Raw genomic sequence first — 18,884 nt, 5'->3', positions numbered from 1 at the left:
AAGATACAGCTATGTATCTGATTGATAGCTCTGACATTGGATGAAGGCAGGGCATTGGTTTTTTCCTACTATTTCTTGGTGAGGCTATTAGAAAAGTTGACCAGTTGTTGCAAAACCATCTTGCATATGCTGAAGATTTCATTGCAGAAGATGTAGTGCAATAGACGACTTAGATTTGAAGAAAACAGAAAACAAATGGGATTTAATGTAACGAAGAAAAATTGCTCACAGTTATATGCCAGCAGAAATGTTCTGGATAAGTATACCCAGCAGTTGATGATCATGAATATCAGAAGATCATTACTTAGAAAGGAGTGGCAATGAGGAAGGGGATAAGGACTTTAGCACACAATGCAAATGCCTATAAAGGGCGAAGAGTAAAGGTAGTTTAATTATCCCATATTCAGAAGATACATTTGGAGGTTAGAACAGTGAGAGACAAAAAAGCTACATCTCTCAGTAAAGACCATTCTGATGGTGTTTGACCTGTCACCAAACATTGAGAAGATGAAGGAATAATAATGATCTGGGAGGAAATTACTATTGAAGGGAGGAAATATACTATTGTTACAATGAGGTGAGGGCAAATTATGACTGTGCCCCAAGATCTATGTTGTTTCAAGAACCTGGATCAAGTAGATTAGCATCCCATTAAAATAAGATGAGGTACTTACAGAGTGGATCTCTACCCTGTGACAAAGGGCAGCAGTCTCTGGCTCTAAGGGAATAATTGTAGAAAGAAGCTTTTTGTGGAGAATGTAAAACTTGTCGTGAGGGATATCAGAGCCTCAATTAGATGGGAGAATATACCACAATGGATAATTCTGTGCTGCGAAGGTGATTGAGTGTGATTCAAAGAGACATTTTATTCCCAAATTTCTGTGATTGTGTGACAGAGCTTTGATTCTTGATTTATAGCCTTTCATTTTTTACACTCATTTTCAGAAAGGATGCGATTTTACTATTTCTGTCCCTTGTTCACTGGTTGCATAAAAAGTAACAGCAGAAGATGGCAGCAGAGATTGCTGACTCCATCTTGTTTCGTTATATGTGCAGCAGAATATGGATGCTCAGTGAAAGAACACAGGGTGAACTTTTCTTTAAAAACTTACTGATTTAATTCTGGAAAGATAAATTCATTGACCCTAAGAACACATTCATCAGTTCATTTTTTATGGAAATGATGTGGGAGTTATGAAAGAAAAAACATATTCCTTGTCCCTTCCATATGTCTTAATGGCAATACTCACAAGCAGATAAGATGGTCCTTGCAAAAGATTGTGGACACATTCCCTTTACATAGTCCTCCTGCCTTAGCAATAGCTCATCAGAGGCAGGTGCCCTACATTCCATATAAAAATATAATAGTTGAAAATGATGAAGAAGCTCTGAAAAACTTTATATAAAGTTGCTTAAATTTCAACAGGTGACTCAAAGCACAGATAATAACACCAAAAAAGTATCTATCTTTGCCAGACTAGTTCTTCCTCTAATACCAAGCCATTGTAAAGATCTGCCTGTAGGTTAACTTGATCCTCTGATTGCAGGCAGTGGATGCGGGTGTGAACTTAGACACATCGATTTGTAGAGTAATGTATTTTATTAGACCAACTGATATAGCTGGAAAACAAAAGCTTTTGGACACTCAACCCCCTTTTCATGTCAGAGAGACACATACCCATGCCGATTTGTGCACAGACTATGGCTGTGCTCTGCAGCTAATTCTACCGCAGGGAGAGCCAGAGCATCATTTCTCAGAGACAGGAGAATACCAGAATGGATATATTTATAGAAGATGGAGCTCAAGTAGATGCAGTGGAATATCAATTCCAGTTTTTTTCCACAGTGCCACTGCTGCCTTGCTGCCCAAAGTGTATTCGGAGCAGCTGTCTCTGCTTCTACTCTGGCTGCTACACACTAGTGTTTTTGTACTTCTGCCTGTGCCTAAAGCAGCTCACGTGAAATGTGTCCGTGCTTCTGCTGCTTTTCTAATGGCTATAGGAGAGTCAGGATGCTCTTGTTTTTTTCATGCAGCATCTCTGCTTCTGTGCTGAATATTAACTGTTCGTAGAACTGTATAACTGAGGCTGACAGACAACCTAATCACTTGAGTGAAGACAGAAGCATGACTCAGGTTTGCAAATTCAAGCCCTCATTAGCCTTCAGAACGTTCAAATTGAAGGAAAAAGAAAATCAGTGGGTACATAATAACGCTTCTTGGAGGTGGCATTTTCTAGAGCATCCTTGAATTCTGACAGGAATTTTTTCTGACAAGAACTTTTGCTGTCTCCCTTCCCAGTTGCAAGTGACTGCCACTTGTCAAACGGGAGACCTGGAGTTAAGAACATGTCAAGCATTTGACTAATAGTTCAACAGTATTATATTTTCTGTCTCTTATACATGTACCTACTTTTCTCTCTGGTGAATGTAACTCAGTTGTTTTACTCTGGTAATTTCCTTATAATCCTACTATAGGTCAAAATATTCATGACCACTGTGTCAACCAGAATAAGTTTCTGAAGCAGTAAACTCAGACGTGGGCATCATATGTTACCTCAATATTGCTTTTTTTAGGTTGAAGTGAGAGCACTTATTCCTCTTAATAAACTTAATTTTTCATGGTGTTATCCTGCTTAGAATAATCATGAAAGGATATTGTCGTGATTTAACCCCAGCCAGCAACTAAGCACCACGCAGCCGCTTCCCCCTCTCCCCTCCCAGTGGGGTGAGGAGAAGGAAAGAAGAAAAACAAAAGTAAAACTCATGGGTTGAGATAAGAACAGTTTAATAACTAAAGTAAAATATAATACTAACAATAGTAATAATGAAATATAATAATAATAATAGTAATGAAAAGGAATATAACAAAAAAAGGAAGGGGGGGAAAAGGAAAAAAAAAAAGCAGTGAGGCACAATGCAATTGCTCACCACCCACTGACCAATGCCCAGTTACTTCCCAAGCCACGATCCGCCCCTCCCGGCCAACTCCCCCTGTTTATATACTGGGCATGACGTTCCATGGTATGGAATATCCCTTTGGCTAGTTCAGGTCAGCTGCCCTGGCTATGCTCCCTCCCAGCTTCTTGCACACCTGCTTGCTGGCAGAGCATGGGAAACTGAGAAGTCCTTGGCTTAAGATAAGCGCTACTTAGCAACAACTAAAACATCAGAATGTTATCAACATCATTCTCACACTAAATCCAAAACACAGCACTGTACCAGCTACTAAGAGGAGAGTTAACTCTGTCCCAGCCGAAACCAGGACAGATAAGAAAAAAAATTTAAATGTACCTCAGAATGCATTCAGCTGAACTCTGCTTGCTTATAGGCATGGCAGTGTAAGGAATTATCCTTTCTGCTACACATTGCAGTGTGTTGCAACAAAACGAAGTCATAATTGATTATGTCTTTATCATTTTCTTTATACATTTGTGAGTTTAGATTTCTAGTGTTTCTCTCTGAGAGACTGGTACTTTAGGTTCGAGATGGATTGGGGTTTTGAAGTGATGGATGGGCTTTTCAGAACTTGCAAAAATATTTTGTATGGCAGTTACTACATTCAGAAAACAGAGGTGGGAAAATTGGTACTACCCTGAAACTGAGACTACTTGCTATGTTTTTTTCATTACCTGGAGCTTTCATTTGTACTTAATTTGGCTCTTTTGTACCAATCTTTCAGAAATCGACTGTACAAAACACTTATAATTTTGTGATTTCTGACTGAAAGTTCTGATGAGTAGCTGCTATATTGTTTCTATATAAACTTTGTTTCATGTGGTTGCAGGCACCACTGGTCCTTGTCTAGCTGCTATCTGAGCAAAGGCCTTTCAAGATCAGTGTCTGAACACGAGTGTGCCATATTTAACTTTTAAAGGTATGGAAACAACCACATGGAGAGCCTTTTTACATCCTAAAATATAATCGTCTCATCTAGCTCTATGATGTCTTCTTGATTTTTCATTGGTAGAAAATTCAATCCAGTGGAAGCTTCTGTTGAAGGTGTGGACATCAAGTATTTGGCCTGCATAGCTATTCTTGTGAGCATAAAGCTAGCTGGACTCATACCAAAGGAAACTAATCTGTTTAAAAATAAAAAAGAATGAAAGATAGTAAAGAAGCAGCCCATCCTAAACCACAGGTTTGTTAGGTTAGACTGGGGAAACACTTATTCCCAATGGGAAGTTGTTACCTAGTGTCTTAGAAGCTGGTAAGACCATGTAGTTGTAGTGGACTTAAGCACCAGACCCATAACTGTATTAAAAAAAAGAAACATATATTGAGATTTTTTTCCTAATAATTTTTCTCCAAAGGTTCATAAAGCTTACTGGGCTTCACAGATGGCAAATACACAGGCATCACTGAAATGGATAGACAGAAGAGCCTAGTATCCAACTGAAACACGCACATTGTTTCTTCTTTTATTCTCCAATTGCTTGGTTTCTATTTTGCCAACTTCGATTTGTGAATATTTAAATAAAGTAACACCTGATCAGCAAAGAGGAAAGTGTAGTAACTGGCCTAGGAAATGGATACTATTGGAAATAAACCATTACCACTGGGAAGATTGTTCATTCACTTATGTCACTGCTGTGTTTTAGTCCTTTTCTAAAAGGATATGCTGCAAAACAAATCTTGACCATTTACTGGTTTGGGTCGTGGGAGCTTTGGGGTGAGGCCTGGTATTGGGAACTGACAGGCAGTTTGGCACCTCTCTGTAAGTCAAATGGTCATTTTGGTTTGAGCCTTGTAGGACTTCACTGATGCACTTACAGCTTCAGATGGTGGAGTTACAGCTCCTCAAAAAGGGATGGCAATATTAGGGAGCAAAGTATTCTGAAGAAAGAAAGAGATCTATTTTGGATCTGTGGTTTCCACAGTCATTTCCATTAAATGGCACTAATGTTAGAAGACTGCCTTCCTCCTACTTCTGCAGTTCTTTTTAAGAGAGTGGACAATTAATATATTATCTAGCAAAAACCCTCCAGCGGACAGCAGGGAATATATCCATGCTTTATGTTCCTGTTTAGACACACAAATCAGTCCTTCAGTGTAGTGTCCCATAACTTGACACTGTTGATGAAGCTTGTAGAATTACCAGTATGTCATTGATGATTTGAGTTAATGTGCACACAGCCTATTGATTTCAAACCATACCTTAAGTTGGGAGGGTTTATCTATCACTTTGAGCAAATAAAAACTTTCATCAGATTGTGTTTTACTGCTTCAGATGGGGCAAAAAACAGTTACTGGAAATGTCTTCTAGCTCTAAGGCCAAATCCTAGTGGTTCCATCAATGCTTTGTGCTACAGCTTTCAGGTTTTAATGATCAGTGTCAGTTCTGACAAAGATGTGCTAATTTTTATTGAAAGAGAATTTTTTCCCTTTTTTCCACTCAGTACCTCAGCCTGTTGGTATCACAGAGCTGACATCTATGCCTGTAGGATTTAGTAGTGCTGCCTACCATGAAAAATTTCCTTCTTTTTCTAATTCTGAATTTCAAGCTTTTTGGGCCTGGAAGCAATGTTTTTCCTGAAGTGGGTTAGTGATACTCTTCTGAAGTCTGGCTGCTCTTGAGTAGACCGAGAATGTTTCTAAAACCGTTGATCCAGACCCCTTTCAAATTTAGCTAAGTCTGGACTATTCCAGTATTTGACTGAATTAATCTCTCATTTTCCTAGGTTTCTGTTGGCCACTCCATTCTAACTGATAACAGAAATTAGAAGATATAGTAAAAAAGCCACTTCATAAACATCATCTCTGCTAACTATTGGTGCATGCTGTTGTTATCCCTATTTTACAGGTGTGGATGTGGAGAGAGACTTCTCCTTAGTCAGCTTACCTACTCTGACCTTATCTCAAGTAACTAGTGGCAGAACTGGAATCCCAGAACTTCTGGCACTTTTGCACTCATCCTTAGTTGTTTTGGACATCTCAGCCTCATTGAAGATGCTGGTCTGTTCCATTTTGAAGGTTCTGTTCCATATTTAAAATCTTAAAGACAGGTGACTCTTATGGGCACAGGAGGTTCACATTTTATTCTGCCATTAACAGTGAAAATAATGTTTCTTTTCTAACTCTTTTCTAAAACCTAACTACTTCAGGTTTTAATTTCTTTAAACTTTATGGGAGTATTCATGGAAGGAATTCGACAGTAGAGAAATCTGGACAGAGAGGAGCAGCAGCGGCATGAAGCATTCCTTGAATGCCTTGCTCTGAACAAAAGTACATCTGTTCAAAAATTCTGTGGTGCTTTCTTTAAGACACAAGATATCAAATTGGTAACAGCTATCATATTCTGCCTTAAAGACTGCTGAATTCAATGATGCAGGAGAATCACAGAATCACAGACTGGATGAGGTTGGAAGGAACTCCAGAGGTCATCTGGTCCAACTCCCTGCTCAAGCAGGGTCACGTAGAGCAGGCTGCCAAGGACTGTGTCCAGACAGCTTTTGATTATGTCCAAGGATGGAGACTCCACAAGCTCTCGAGGCAACTCATGCCAGTGCTCAGTCACCCTCACTGTGAAAAAGTGTTTCCTGATGTTCAGAGGGAACCTCCTGTGTTTCAATTTGTGCCCATTACCTCTGGTCCTGTCACTGGACACCACTGAAAAAGAACCTGGCTCCCTCTTCTTTGCATCCTCCCTTCAGGTATTTATATACATTGATGTGATCCCCCCTGAGCCTTCTCTTCTCCAGGCTGAACAGCTCCAGCTTTCTCAGCCTTTCCTCATAGGAGAGATACTCCAGTCCCTTAATTGTCTTAGTGGCCCTTTGCTGGACTCTCTCTTGTATGTCCATCTCTCCCTTGTACTGGGGAGCTCAGAACTGGACACAGTACTCCAGTGCTTAGTAGAGGGGAAGGATCACCTCCCTCGACCTGCTGGCAACATTTCTAACGCATCCCGGGATACTATTCAGCTGCTTTGCCACAAGGGTACATTGTTGGCTCATATTCATCTTGGTGTCCACAAGGACCCCCAGGTCCTTTTCTTGAGGACTGCTTTCCAGCTGGTTGGCCCCTAATTTATACTGATGCATGGGGTTGTTCCTCCTCAGGTGCAGAACTTTTCACTTCCCATTGTTGAACTGGGAAAATGGGAAAGTGTAGAAAATGGGAAAGTGTAGACTGTCTTTTGCAGGGTAGCTGCAAACCTTCTGTAATGCCAGATACAGTGTACATCCATGCAATAGACCTAGAAGCATCACTAGTAGCAAAGCAACCATGTCTTTTGGACTAAGCAGGATGATGAAGGCCCCATGTACCTATATTTTAGTATTCAATTAGCATGGAATAGATACTTTGGATGGATAGCATGTGAAATATCTTCAGAAGTAAGAGAGGCAGATGGATCTGGAAGTATAGTGGGCTCCTATCCACATGTTGAATTGTCTTTTAGGAACAGTAGAGCCCTTTGGGAGTGGTTCTGGTATATGGAGGGAAGCACTCTGTGTGCTGGTGACAGTATAATGGTATAAATCCAAGTACCTCCACTGAAGTCGATATAAGTTGCTTCAAGTTGTCATTGATGTGGCTAGGAGTGGTAGCTTAACTACTGAGAGCAGTGAACCCTGTGAGGTTAGAGAAACCTTGTACAGTCTCAGTTTATTATATTTAGGTAGAAAACATGTCAAGTGCAAGCGTAGGTGAAAGATTATGTTGATGTGTGGAGTGTCAGGTACAGATATAAAGAAGGGATAATAGATTCCCTTTGACCAGGGATTCCCTCAGTGAAGACTACAAACATGTTTTTACTATGTAGTAGTCTCATTCCTTGTCATCAATGTGACACTGTAATATTTTCACTGGCTTTATTGTCAGTTGGTTAAACTGACCCAAGCTTTCCCTTTGGCACTACCTTAACTTCTCTAGAGTGAACTTGCACAGTATGACCTTGTTTGATAGTTTTGGAGCAGCGAAACAATGCCAATACAGAGACATGGGAGGGAATGTTAAGTGTTTCCAGAGGATGTATCAGCTAGTTTGGATTTGGAGTTAGAAAAAATATGGGGAACATGTACAAATGTTGAATTGAATATTTTTAACTTGCTCCTTTAATAGTGATTCCTTTCTGGTTTTCAGACATTTGAGGTATTATCGTTAACATAATGGCTGGAACTTTGCAGAAGGATTTGATTCAATGATCTATCCTCCTCTTTGTACAAACCTTAGTAGATCTTGTAATTTTTTTTGAGAATTCTAAGTTCTTAGAGTTCTTTTTTCATGAGTTTTTAAGTCTTATGTTCTTCATGAATGTAAGTTCTTTTATGACATTGAGAGACAGTCTTTCAAAAATGTATCTTAATTTTTGAAGTATTCCACTAAAATCTGGGCTAGAATGAGTTGAAATCTTGGAGGGGAGTTTCCTTGGTGACCTTGATCATATATGCTTCACTTTTTCTAAGGGTAAAGAGGGAGAAAAAATGGCACCTTCATACATCTCTCTGTAGTGAGTCACTAGTAAAATGTTCTGTGCTATGAACTGGTTACTTGGGTTTTTAACTGACTGAGAAATAAAAGAAAGGAAATAAAACTCTTTCATATATCTAGCATTAAGTGACTTTCATAAACAGATGAGAAAAATGTTTAGATACAATGTTATATTGCTTTTTCTGCATCTATGCTTGTAGCACCTGTCACAAGAATCTTTTTAAATGCTTTCTATTGCTGTGCCAATTAATATGTACTTTTTATCTCCCTTTGGTTGCTGGGGAAACTGAGGCAAGTATTTATTTTGTCTGCATTCACACAAAGAATTAATATTAGAATGATGACAGAGTCTGGGAGTTGCCCATCCCAGACTTACCTCTACATCATGTTACAAATGTGATGCAGTTCAGAATACTAACGTTGATATGTCTTCCTCAGAGCAAGCATAGAAAGGAGAAAAAGTAATTTTGGAAGTTTAAGATACCTAGAGTATCTCAGAAATTGGAAGATAACATTGTGAGAAAAACACTAAAGATACGGTAAGTTCAAAATAGAGAGAGAGATGAAAATGCCATTATGTTCATAAAAGGTAAATAAAAAGTTTTCTTAGGGTAAATGGATGATTATTCAGAAAGAAAAAAAAGTAGAAAACTCTGTAACAGTGTGCAGAATAGGAAAAAGGTATGTAAACAATTATGCTGACAGATCCAGGGCTCCTATTGCGTCCTTTTTAATGTGGAAATCTATCTACATCACCAATATGGGGTTACAGTCACAGAGGAATTGGGCCGATGACATCTGGCCTCCCTTTCTCATTCTAGCATTGAGTCTGATTTTCTAGCTCTGAGAAAACCATTCAGCTTATCTTTGTGAGCTGTGATCCCCTCTTACATACTTTCAAGTTTTTTTTGGAGAAGCTGCATGTAAATGGTCTCATTCCATATATGAGGTGGGAAGAGAAAGGATCTTATCTGTTTGTTTCTTGCATGTTTCTTCCGAGGTGGAAGACCTTACAGTGGTCATGTGGCTCTGTTAGCCGTGCCCCCTAACCAGCAAGACTGGAAGCACAACTACATAGGACTAGTCAGCGTGCCAGTTAATATGCAAAATGGAGGATCAGGCGTCAATGCCAGTACACGCAGGTGGATTTGTTGTGTTCTGGCACTGAGAAAGCAAATGGTTCCTACAGGACATCTTTTCATGTTTTTTTTTGTAAATTTGCATTTGTTCCAGGTTAGGAATGAGATATTCCTCTCCCATGCCTTGGTATATAATGTGATACTCAGTCTGAGTATCAAACTAAATCTAATTTGGAAAATTTAATACTAACAACTCCTTTGGGAACTTGATAATTTCTGTCTATGAAAAGAAGTTTTCTGTGTCCAGCAAGGAAGGAAGAAAGGAAGGAACTGGAAGCATCCAGGCATCCTGTTTATTTGCATCATGTTGGTGAATAAAATCAGTTAACAGCAAGTACAAGGTGAAGGCTATAGATGTGTTGGAAAACATTTTAAAACTTTATATTAAGAATTATTTTAAAGCCCATCTGTTTTGAATTTTCTGTGTATTTTTAAAGTAAGATAATCCCTTAAAAGTAATTACTAACCTTTTTTTTAACTAATACTGAAATATCTCATCAACATTCTGCAGGTCTATATTCATAATGATTTTTATATATATTATTTTAGATTATATAGTGTGAGTATATACCACTTGGAACAGACAAGTGTCTTTACATTCCCACATACTCTGCAAGGACATAGGATATATTTTTCTTTGTTTTTTCTGGTTTTTTTTTTCTAAAAATCAGGAATTTTATATTATTCAGTGGAATAACTGTACTGGAAAGAATGTCCTTTCAGCTCCTAAGGTGAAAGAAAAAGGTTCTGTGAAAAACACGAGATTATTCCTAAAATTGTTCAGCAGTTTTGTGTTTAAGTGTTATTCAGAGGCAGTTGCTGTAATGAATTTGGTGAGAGTTGGTTTCCTTTCTGGGTGATATGGATTTCTTATGCAGTATCTCTCAATGCACCTTTCTATGAGTTGTGATTAGATGGACTGTAAGGAAACTGAGACACTGTCACTTAGGTATCCTTTGCAAAGAAAATGTCAGCCCATCTGTTTGGCATTGACATTTGGGGTTGAAAAGGCAGTACGGTTGTTTTAAAGATTAATCTCCCTAATGTTTCAGTTAATCTTCCCAAAACCTTAAGGGATTTGACAGACAACTCCATGAATTTCCTCCTCAAGTGTGAATGTGAATGTGTGCATTTATAAGAACAAAGGACTAAGTAGAAAAAAAAAAATCTACATCCTAAACCCACAGATGCTTCAGGGGCCTCATAAATACTAGACACTTTGTCATTCACTTGGAGAAGGCTCTTCTCCTCCTCTCTAATGATCAGGTTCCTCGACAAACTACATGACATCCCTCAGTTCTGTGGACTGGAGAAATCAAGTTTTTATTCTTCTCCAATAATGCTGGCAAAGAAGGCTTATTAAGAGGCTGGCCAATGTGGTACAACTTATATATAAGATACTTAAGACAATGCATAGAGAATCAGTGATTCATTTTTTCTTCTGAGGTCAAATTGTTGTTCACTGCTATGAAAATGCAAATCTGGAAATGAATAGTTTCTATGGAGCAGGTCCCTGGCTAGGAATATCTGGGAATTCAGGAACAAAAGGAAGAGGCTTTACTGTAGCATATAACACAGATTTTATTCAAGCTAACCTAGAATATGTTGAACTTGGCCAGTCGTCTCAAGAATATAGTTTTTTTGGTGAGATAGATTATCTCTTCGAGATAGAGTCTGTTCTTTCAATCTGTTCAATCTGGTACTTCTTCCTTTGCAGATCTCTGGCAAAACATGAAAAACTTGAAGAGAAACAGACCAAACGCATAGAAAAGCTCTATCAGACTGTAAGGACTTCAGTAGGTTTTGCTTAAGCTTGGTTCTAACAATGAACAAAGAGTGTCGAATAGTACAAGTAAATTGTTGGAACTGCTTTGTTCTCCCTTTTTATAGCTCAGAGTTACAAGCTGTTAGAAAGTCTATGTAGATGTTGCCTGATTTGGACAACTAATTACTGTAGCTTAATCATGTATCTATCCGTGCTTTGGTGTTCTCATGATCTGGAAAATAACTTGCTAGTTTCTAAATGCTTCCACAAGATGCATAAACTGAATAAACAGAAGAGATAAAGAAGCTTCATGCTATTTCTTCATATGAATGCCACTATGATTGATTTCAGAAAAAAGGAAACTGTTTCCCTTGAGAGGTATATTATCATTTCATTGCATTCCTTGATGCCTTCCTCCCTGCATGTGAAGAGCAGAGAGGTCTCCTCCTGGGCTATAATGCTTAAAAACTAAAAGACATCTCTGGATAAACTGCTCTGTGACCAAAAAGATTTGAACTGGGTCAGACAGATTATACTCAAGCTGACATTTATAAATGATGCTATCTTTTGGCTCCAGCTGTAGGGCACAGACAAAGCAGGAACACATAGGGACAGGGGAAGACTTCTTCGCTGCAGTGAAGGTTTAACCTTGCCCAGAGGCTGGTTAGGTGGAAGGTAACCAGACAGCACTTAGTCAGATTTACTGATTTACTCATTATTATGATAAAATACAATTACTTTAAGGGAAACTGTCAGCTCAATACAGGAGAAATGGCTTGGTTATTTAAAACTGGTAGGAAACAGAGAAAGAATGAGGTGACCGCAAGCTCAGGAGGAGAAATGTTGTCAACAGATATGAATTAAAAACCCAGTGTATGGGACTCATTTCAGGTAGTCATGGTGCCAAATATGACAATGTTACACTTTGGAAAGAGGAAAGAGAATGGAAGTTAAGATAACAAGCCTAGCTTGACTGAGCTGAGCAGAATGGAGGAAGAAAATACCATCTCAAAACCCCACTGCCTTGATGATGGACAGTGATGAGACAAAAGCCATGCAATTGATATGACGTTCAGATGCTACTGAAGATCCTTCATCAGCCCAGCTGAAAAAGAAAAGCCCAGAAGGTGGTATTTCACAAGGCTATCAAACTCCAGTCTGCTTAGTATGGTTTGGGTGTTAGAAGGAAAGTGATTAAATAAATATCTATATCTATATAAACAAAAAATTATATATACATGCATACACACACACACGTAAATATAAATCTTAGATATAATTAGCCATAGGGAAAAAAGTCCTCATTATTCTGTCCTCATGATTTTCTTTTTTCATTTGAGCAGGTGGAAATTACTGTGTTCTGAAGTAAAAGAGAGATGGCTGTATGATTGACTTAATTAGATATGGTTGGTCCTGCCTTGGGACAGGGATGTAAGGGATATACTAGATGACCTCTTAATACGTCTGCCTTCCCTATTGAGGCTATGTTGCCGTTTCCTTGGCAAATGGTTTGAAAGTTGAAGCTAGTTGACACTGGCAGGAGCGTTGATAAGACCAGAGCCAAAGAGGCAGCTGGGACTTATCCCTCTTCCTGTCCAGTGCTAGGAGCTTCTCGGTCTGAACTGGGCAAATGTGAGCAGAGCAAGGGCCCATAGGACAGATCGAGAGTGGTTACTTCCAGAACTTCTCCTGCCTGTTATCTTCTTATGCTTGGCTCTGGAGACTCTTACCCTGTGCTAAGGTGGGCAGTGGGTGATGAAGGGGTTGAAGTCTGGAGAAGAACATCTGTTAGCTTAAGTGGAGGCACGCAGGGTGGGGAAACCAGTTGAATTTCTAACCTCTGATCTGACTGAACCTCCATACTGAATCCCTCCTGAACAGTCCTTCTGAGATCTGTAAATGAGTCCATGTTTAGAATATGAAAAAGCTAGCAAAGTCATGCTGTTGCAGTACCGAAGGGCATGAATTGTCATTTATTGACCTCCTTTAACAAACTGGAATGAGTGCAGATATTGCTCTTTTAAGATGAACATGGAATAATTACCAGAATAATTGGCCTTTGCTGTTAAAACTAGTACACCTATAGTCACAGAAGGGGGTTACGGGAGTTTTAATTAACCAAAATAGTGAAGACCTCAACAAAGTTTCCAACTCCCTTAATTTTATTGTGAATTTTGTGATACTGGCACTACATCACAGTATTGGCCTGAGAATTTCAGCCACCTTTCAGAACAAATAAGCTTCTAGCTTGTGTGGACAAGGAAAAAGTTTAAAACACAGTGTTATGGGAATATAAGAGATAGCCTCGAGGGCTGTTCGACATCATTGAAGCTTTGTTAGCTTTCATTTTAAAGCAGTTTGATTATTATTTTTTTCCCCTCCATTGCTACATCGCCAAGTGAGTATTAAAGATTGAGAGATCAGAAAGAAACTAACTTGTCTGTATTTTTTTTTTTTCTTTTTGGAAATACGATTTTCAGGATTTTTATGATCTGGCTCATAACCTCTGAATACCACTTCATTTTACACTTTATTTAAAGCACAGCCTTTCTACTAGATCATAATCTTTTAGCATTCTGGGAAGCTGGCTCAATGTTGATTTAAAGGTGAAGTCAGTCTGCAGAGCTACCAAATTTGTTTCCTCCCTTAGATGATTTTTCTGTAATAATTTCACAATAACCTGCTTCCTTTAAATGTTTACGTCTTCTGAATGAATAGGCCAGTTGAGTTTGATGCAGCTGAACTTTTGAACACCACCCAAGGAGACATAACTTTCCTTGTTCTTTTTATCATGTTTATTTTCTTTTTTTAGAAAGAGGTAATGAGGACAAAAGTACAAAAAACCCAAGTTGTTGGACGAAGTTTTTGCTGCTGTTTCAAAAATTACAGCTTCTTCATCAAAAGACGCACTCAACAGTGAGGGTCTAATTTTTCTGGTACATACCCCATTGAAATTCCACTGAGGGCAAGAGAAACCAGTTAAGTGGAATGGAACAGAATATGTGGCTGCAGAATCCAGTGACAATTATCCTGTTTTTTTGAGGACTCGACCTGCAGTTACCTGCAATTCAGGTCACTATTCTGTAGCTATGTAATCTTTCAGTAAAGATGAAATGACGTTTTTGAAGTGAAGGAGATCAGAGAACAGGAAGGAAGAAAATTCACAGCAGCTCTAGCAACGGGGGGGGCATTTACGTGGCTTGTGAAGAGAAGCAGCTTAAAACCATTGTAAGAATTATGCAGTGGAATAATATGAAAGACTTCTGGAAATGTTTCACATTGTTGTTCTTTCATGTCACTGCTGTGGATGGAAAGGTAATGTAACTAATACCAGTACAGTGGTTTAACATCGGTGTGCAGAAGCATGACAGTGATGTATGTTTCTTTTTTTTTAGCAATTCCGGTTTTCATTTCTGAACAGAACTGTTTTTGATAGAGCCTGTCTACAGCCAGAGGTAAATTTTTAATGAAATGTTTTTTCACTACGGTTGCAAGAGAAGTATTTAATAAGAAATACATTCTACAATATTTTGCCTGGATGAAATGAGTACTTTTTGTCAGCTTCTGCAAGTGATAGCATACAGATCCCAAAGAAACCAAGTGTTATATCTCAGTGAGCTGATCAACAGAGAGCATTGTTTCTTAGTGTCAGTAGACTGTCCAGATAAGTGCTGTTCCCCTGTCAGGGGGGATATACACTAAAGAAGCCATTTAGCAGCCACTGGTTCTTTCTTCCAGAGGAGGTTTTCCTTTAAAGTTAGAGCTGTGGTAGCTTCATTTAATTTGGTGTTCTACTCTCAGCTTTCGAAGTGGTGCAATGGCCAACATATTTCAGCACTAAAAGCCAAGAATTGGCTTGCAAATAGTTACTGCTGAACTTAAAACTTCTCTACATCTTTGACAACGGTCACTGATAAAAAGAAGCAGAAAGGAGTTGGTGTTGGCTGTGGAACCTGGGCAGCTGTGGCTGAGCTGGCTGGTCTTTATCTGCGGGAGCACAGAAGAGGCTCTGCAGTCGTTGGAAGAGCCCTGCTCCCGCCTGCTTGACTTCTCCTTTTTAATGACCTGTGCGAGGTTTTGGTTTAGCCAACTGTCCCGTCTTTAGACTAAATATTTAAATGCCCACATCAAGTTCGAATGGAGGAAAGAAAAACAGATTCTAGCAGAATTGTTTGTATTCATACCAGAATTCAGTGGGCCTGTCTCTTCCTCTGTAACACTGCTGTAGAATTTCTACGTGACTCTGTGTTGTAACATGCGTAACTGTTATTTTGCGGTTAAAAGATTGTAGTCCCACATGTAACTAGGTCCACTCTCCTGTCTGAGTTAGTAAAGATAGTACTTTGCAGCCTCTGAAGGAACTGAAAAGATGTAAAAGACCCTCATGTCCAATGTAAAGCATATGATCGTACTCTGAGAGCTAAAGTAAAAAACAAACTAAACATCTGTAGCGGCCCAAGGTTTTTCCAAAACAACTGAAAAAAAAGGTGGTTTTTTTTTAAGCCATCTTTAAGCACAAGTATATAAATATTTACAGATTCGTAGTCTAATATTTGATTGTTTAGAAAAAAATTTCCAAAGCTTCCACTGGTTTGAAGACCCGTTGCCTGAAAATCTGTAGATTTTACTTAAAAGCACTTTGGCTTGAGTGATAGTGTTTTTTATTTACATATGTGTGTGTGTGTATGTGTGTGATTTATACATATTGTAATAATATACATCATATATAAATGTATATATAAATGATTATATATGTAAAATAAAGATATCTATCTATATAAAATTGATTTTTTTTTTTTAAAGGAGAGGTGGTAGAGGTACTATTAGAGGAACATAGTTGCAGCCACAAAACCTGTGTAAATGATTATTTCTATATGCATGTGACTGTATGATTTGATGACAAAAGAGACTTTCAGCCTTATCCTGAGCTCTCAAATATTTGTCCCTTCATTTGCATGTGCTCTGGATCTGTAAATAGCACTGCTTATTGGTAACATGTCTCTGTAAGGAACCTGTGAACCTGGGATAAGCAAAGTTGCTTCACAGAAATGCAGTTATGATATTGGTACAGTGCTGTGTACACTGCAGAGCAGTGTAGACAAGAAAGAAATACAACCTACTACAAAGACCCCTCCTCCCCAACGACTTATAGTTATCTAAGGCCATGGAATAATTTTTCATCTTCTTAAAGAAAAATAAGACCAAGAGGAAGAATGACTTTTCATTCCACTAACACAGTGTCTGTTTTATTTCTAGGGTCTCTTTTGGCAAAGGATATCCTGGTAGAATAACTGAGTGACCAGAGTGAGTGTTTAAATCTGTAGAAAAATAACGTGTCCCTCATGAAAAATTCTGAGCACAGAAATGTTGACCCACTACATTAAGTTGAGAACATGATCGATCCAAGGGTTAGATGACATGAAAACATGTATACACTTTGTGTTAACCTTTCATGTCTGTGAAGGACAGATGATAAGCCCTTTACCCTACTGCCAAACTGAAGGGAGATTCAATCTCTCCACTGGTTCCAATCTAATTAAATGTGGATTTTATGTAAACCACAACCCAAACTTTTTATGAATTCCAAAAATGCTGGCTTCATTTTTCTTGTCAGGCTACAAAACTAGACCATGACAGATGAGTTTGAGCATTTGCTGATCATTCATCTACAAAACATAATAGTTCGATTCTTTCACTTACGGCTGTTTACAGAAATAGAAGTTAATTAATTGAAGCATTGGTGCTCAGCAAATTCTTTTTATTTTTTCCCCTTTAGCCAGATTTCATTGTATCCTAAGAAAAATCTTTAATAACATAATACAAATGAAAGATCGTAGACACTATTTCTTATTGAAAGGGCACATTTATTTAGCCTTAATATAAGAATAACACTGGCTACAAGTACGCATACAAATATACTGTAACTCAATCAAGAATGCAATCAACTGGTTTGGTGCTATTCATGCACCACCTAAATAATTCAAATTAATCAAATCCCCTAGAATCAAATGGAGCAGTCACAGCTATGCAAAGCTAGTGCAAAATTTAATTTGTGCTAATCTGCCTTGGAGAGTGGAAGTACAAAATATACTAGAATATTAGCATCAGTTGCCTGTTTTGGAGTCCAGTTCTCTCTTTTTTTCTTTCTCTTATTTTCTCTGTGTCTTATAGACATGAACATATTTAAGGAAATCTGATTTTAAATTTATTGTTTACATTCTAGAAGAGTAGAAAAGTCCTTAAAAAAATATTGCCTTTCAGCACTATTCCGTTAAAGGATGACTATGTTGCAGGGATATCAGAAAAGGAAATTATTTATTCACAAAAATGAAACTAAGCAACCTGTCTTTAGCATTGTATAGGAATGAAATCCATAAACCAAATTCAGATAACAGAAGATTTTAAAATAACTGGTTCCTTCAGTGATCCAAGGTATAGTGGTAGAAGTTGAAATCAAGACAAATACAAGTGTCAAGGGATAAATTTAGCTCTAGGTTACATCTTTCTTAGGTCCCTTTGACCAGAAATGGGTTGTTATATACCCAACACTCCAACATGCATACTGCTCCCCATGTAATATTGGAGGCACAATATCAGTTAAAAGAAGCAGAGCAATGCCACTTCTGTACACGTTCAAATTTATACACAAATTTTACATGAATGCTCAGTTCCAAGATTATTGTCTAACAGTCATTGTTAATACTTTTGCTTTAATAAAGCAGGGATTCTCTATTAAGATTTTTTTTTTAGCTTATAGGTGAAACCATTACATATTTCAATAGACTGAAATGTAGCAAGTGCAGGTTATTTCTTATTCCCATGAGAAGCAAGGGCCTGCATAGCTTAGCTTAGGCACATACGATGCACAGGAGAAGAGGAGAGGTGTTTTTAGAATGATAGCAGAGGCTGTCATGATCTTTTTAATAGACACAAGCTAGGGACTAGTCTTGGTATTAATGCAGACTCCTTCACTTACAGAGTGACACTCTAAAAGGCCCAGTGGTGCAAATGACCCTTTGTGGTAGAAGTCAGGTCAGTGTAAATACTGATAGACACAGGTGACCACATGGCTTGACAACCAAGAGCAAATTGAAGGACTAGTGTGATCAGACATGCCTTCCCTAATGTAAGCAGTAGGGAAAGGCTCACTCAGTGTGCTACACTGTACAAGTCGCCTACCACCAGCAGCCCCCTTTGGCCTCCTATGTGAAGCAAAAACTCTCTTTGTTTCTGTGTAGTCCATGACGATCAGTGGAGGAAAATAATCTGAAGTCTGAAGCTCTATTGATTTATTTGAAATGGTATGAGCAATATTCTCTACTGAATAACACTCCTTGGCTGGCAAATGTGTTGCCTCCCTTGTGGTGAGGGAAGGATTTGAAGAACAGTCTTCTGCAAAGGCGGGTAGCTTCTGCCTCACCTGAAAGGAGCAATGTGGAAGAAGGGAAACAAAGCACAAAGGTGCATGTTTACAAAAGTGACATACCAGGAAAGGAGTCTGGGATCACAGGCTGATATGCAACAAAAAATAGAAATTAGAGAAGAAATGG

Source organism: Gymnogyps californianus, chromosome 5, assembly GCF_018139145.2.
Source record: "Gymnogyps californianus isolate 813 chromosome 5, ASM1813914v2, whole genome shotgun sequence".
In the NCBI taxonomy this organism is placed as follows: Eukaryota; Metazoa; Chordata; class Aves; order Accipitriformes; family Cathartidae; genus Gymnogyps; species Gymnogyps californianus.
This window is presented reverse-complemented; position numbering follows the sequence as displayed.